Raw genomic sequence first — 5,000 nt, forward strand, 5'->3', positions numbered from 1 at the left:
TATAATATAATTATAATAATAATAATAATAAATATATTATGTATATATATAATATATATATATATATATATTATATATATATAATAAATTTTATTTGTATTATATTGTAGATATATATATATTCTTTTTTTCAAGGGTATAGGCTCTGTTGACCCGTCGTGGTCACAACAGAACTTAATTTATTTTTATGTGTGATCCTTGGATGAGTACGTGGAGGGCCCCAGTCCTTTCCCAGGAGGGGCCCGGGGTTTTACCTTTTAGGTATTCTCTCTTATTTTTACCCGGGTTGGGGACCAGCACTGATTGGGCTGGCTTGGGCCCAAGTGGTTAGGTAGGCAATCAGGTGAAGTTCCTTGCCCAAGGGAAAAAGGGCGGCGGTACTCAAAACCCTCGAACTCAGATTCCGGGACGGGTCTGATCGCCCAAATTTGGGCCCCGCGGCCTATATAATTTTAAAATTTATAAAAAAATACAATAATTAAATAATAAATATAATAATAATGTAATTTATATATATAATAAAGATATATATTATATATGTTATTAATAATATAATAATAATAAAAAGATTATAGATTAAATAATATTAAATATATATAAATCAATACGATAGATAGATGATAAGAAATAGAATAAATTTGTATTTTTGTTGTATGCTGTTGTCTGAAATATAATATATTATTTTAAAAATATTATTATTTTAAAAATAAGATAATATATAAAAAATAAAATAAATATAAATAATATTAATATATTTTATATATATATTATTTTAAATATAATATATATATTTTTTGGGTGTGGTGGTGGGGTGTGTGTTAATATATATATAAAAATAATAATATATAAAATTTTAAAATAATAAAATTAATTATATAAATAATATATGATATATATAATATAATATAAAAAATATATATTAAATATAATATATTAATTATATATTTATATATATATAATATATTATAATATTATATAATTTATAATATTTTATAATAATATATGGGGTGGTGGTGTGTGTGGGGGTGTGGTGTATTGTGGTGGGGGGGTGTATGGTGGGTGTGTTGTGCGTGCGTATATATGTTCAGCTTATGCACTAACAACTAACAAACAAAAAAAACAAACAACAAATTATATAAATTAAATAATATATATTAAAATATATATATAATAATTATAAAATTTTAATATAATAATAAAATAAGAATATAAATATAAATAGAAATAGAAAAAAGATATAATATATATATATAGAAATATTAAATAGATATAAATAGGGTAACATAAAATTTACATATAATATAAATTAATATAATTAAAATAATATAATTATAAATAAACACAAAATTATATATAATATATAATTATATAAATATATTTAATATATATATTTTTATATAAAATTTTATATAATATTATTTATAAATATTATATATAAAATATTATATATATATATATATTATATAATATATTATATTATATATATAATAAAATATATATATAATTATATATATTATAAAAACAAAACTCCAGAGACAATATTTCTTTGGGTTTTGAACTCGAGAAGGTCGCCCTTCGATCATGGAACCTCTGTTTTTTGTTGGCACGTCTTTGGGTTTTTTCCCCTTTAAACGGCCCCCCCCCCACCCGCGGCTCAAGTTGAGGGGCTGCGTATTTCCCCCTTCTCGGAAAATGTTGCCCCCCCCCAAGTTTTATAAAGTTGATACTTGGAGTTTTTTGTATGGTTAGTTTGGGAAAGAAATTTTGGGAAAAGTTTTTCCATTATTTTATCATATTCATTATTCATTTTTAAGTATTATTTTAATTATCATCATTTTTTCTATTTTTTTCCCATTGGTTTATTTTTATCAACAATAATAATAATGATAATAATAATCATAATGATAATAAAAATAATATTATTATTTTTATTTATCATCATTATCCCTTATTTTCATCATCATTATCCTTTTCATTTTTATATATCATATTTGCATTAGTATTTAAAGTTTGTATTGATCATTTTCTTAGATAAGCTTTTCTATCCAATTATATCATCGATACAGATCGTAAAATATGAAATGAAAATTTTACCAATACCTTCAATTATAGATATATATTTATTTTCACTGAATGAATCTCGAACTACCGTTTTTTTTCCTTTTTCCCTTCAGAAAGACATAGACGTTGGCATGGGACAAGATATCGCTTTGTCCTGCGCAGTTTTCCTACATTCATGTCCTTCGCTTGGCTCGTGGCACTTGTCTCGTACCAATATTTTCTGGCAAATTGTAACTATGTTTGGGTGTTTGTGTTTTTAGTTATTATATTATTGCACAATTATTGAAATATTACAAGGGGATTTTTTTAAAAGAAAACTTTTATGTAATAAAAAGTTGAATTTTGTAGATATAATTACGTTATGATTTGTATGAGATATGGATTAATATCTTTATTCAGATATGATTTTTTTAATTAATTATCGTTTTTATATTTTAAGACCCGTTTGCCAGCTACGGACCCAATGTGGAGAAGCCTGTACTTTGTGATGATAATGTTTTTTTGGGGTAAGTTTCACTCTAAATCCACTTCCCTGGAACATTGCCGTAGCATTAGACAAGATATGCAATCCGATTATTATGTATTCAATGTTTACAGTACGCGTTTTAAGCAGTCATAATTTTATTAAAGGATAACATTAATGTGTATGAAATATGTAAGGGCTTTGTATATGTAAAGTGTTTTTGTGTGTATTGTTTTATGTGATATTTATTTAATATGCATTATTTTTATTTATATAAATTTTTTATTATTTATATATTAAAAATATAATATTTACATTTGGAGGTTGTTCATGTGTGTGTGTGTTGGGGTGTTCGCCCCCCCCCAAAAAAAACAAAAACCGGGGTGTATTATTTTTATGTGTGGGTATTATATTAATATAATTATATATATATTATAATAATAAAATATAAAAATTTTAATATAATAGATAAAAATAAATAAAATTTATTAAAATATATAATATATAAATAATATAAATATATTAAATAAATAATATTATTAATACAACATATAATAAAATATATATATATAGAATATATATATAAAAATTTATATATAATATAATACATTAAAATTTTGATAGATATGGTGTGTGTGTGGCGTGGTGTGTGTGTGTGGTGGGGGGGGGGTTGTGGGGTGTGTGTGTGTGGGGGTGTTGTGGGGTGTGTGTGTGTGGTTGTGTGGGGGGTTGTGTGGGGGTGTGTGTGTGGTGTGTGTGTGTGATTATATATATATATTAATTATATAGCAAATAATAATACATATTACAATATATTTAATATATAAAAATATATATATATATTATATTATTATATATATTTATAAAAAAATTATAAAAAATATAAATTTAAATAACTAAAATATATAAAAAATATATAATATAAATTATTATATAAAAATATATATATTTTGAATATATAATATAATATATTATAATTATATAAGAAAAAAAAAAAAAAAAAACCCCCACAAAAAAAAATTTAACAAAAAAACAAAAAAAAAAGAAAAAAAAAAAAAAAAAAAAAAAAAAAAAATTAAAATAATATAAGAATATATAGTAATTTTATTATATAATAAAAATTTAAAATATGGGGAATAGAAATATATAATATATAAAAAGATAATTAAAAATATAATTAATATTGTATTATATAAAATAATTATAATATATAAAATTAAAATTAATAAAATATAAAATATATTTTATATATATTATATAAAAAATATATTCTAATATATATATAATATAAAACAATTATATATATATAAAATTGCTTTTGTTGTTTTTTGAATATACAAACACACACACCCACACACACAAAAAACAAAAACAAAAAAAAAAAAAAAAAAAACCCCCAAAAACAAAAAACCCCCAAAAAACAAAAACCAAAAACAGACCACACATAATAACATATAAATATTAATTTTTAAAATTAAATTATTATAATAAAATATATTATTATATTTATAATAAAATTAGGAGATTTAAAAAAAATTTATAATTGAAATTAAAAATAATAATAATTAAAAAATCTGTTATTAAAAATTTTTTAAAATTTATTAATAATTAAAAAAAAAAAAATTTATATCAACAAATAAAATTTTTCCACATTTGGGTGTGGTGGGGGGTTTTAAAAAAAAACAAATATAAAAACTATTGAATAAAGATATTAATAATTTATAAAATATAATTAATTATATTTAATATACTTTAAAAAACTTAACCTTATATTTCAAAAAACCAATTTAAATACTGCAATAATGTGCAATAAATATAATACAAAAACTAAAAAACACAAACACCCAACATCGTACCAACTTTGCCAGAAAATATTGGTACGAGACAAGTGCCACGAGCCAAGCGAAGGACATGAATGTAGGAAAACTGCGCAGGACAAAGCGATATCTTGTCCCATGCCAACGTCTATGTCTTTCTGAAGGGAAAAAGGAAAAAACGGTAGTTCGAGATTCATTCAGTGAAAATAAATATATATCTATAATTGAAGGTATTGGTAAAATTTTCATTTCAATATTTACGATGCTGTATCTGATGATAATAATTGGATAGTAATGCTATATCTAATGATAATGATACTATTATTATCATTATTATTATTGTGATGATGATAATAATACCAATAGGAAGAAGAATAGAAATAATGATGATAATTACAATAATAACTTAAAAATAGAATAATGTAATACTGATAAAATATAATGGCAAACTATTTCCAAATTTCTTTTACCAACTAAACCAGTACACAAAACTCACAAGTATCAACTTTATAAAAACTTACCGTCAACATTTTCCGAGACAGAGGGAATACGCAGCACCTCAACTTGAGCCGCAGGTGGCGGGGGGGACCGTTTCAAGGGAAAAACACCAAAGATCGTGCCAAACAAAAGCAGAGGTTCCAGTGATCGAAAGGAGCGAC

The sequence above is a fragment of the Penaeus monodon genome, chromosome 9, assembly GCF_015228065.2.
Source record: "Penaeus monodon isolate SGIC_2016 chromosome 9, NSTDA_Pmon_1, whole genome shotgun sequence".
Lineage (NCBI taxonomy): Eukaryota > Metazoa > Arthropoda > Malacostraca > Decapoda > Penaeidae > Penaeus > Penaeus monodon.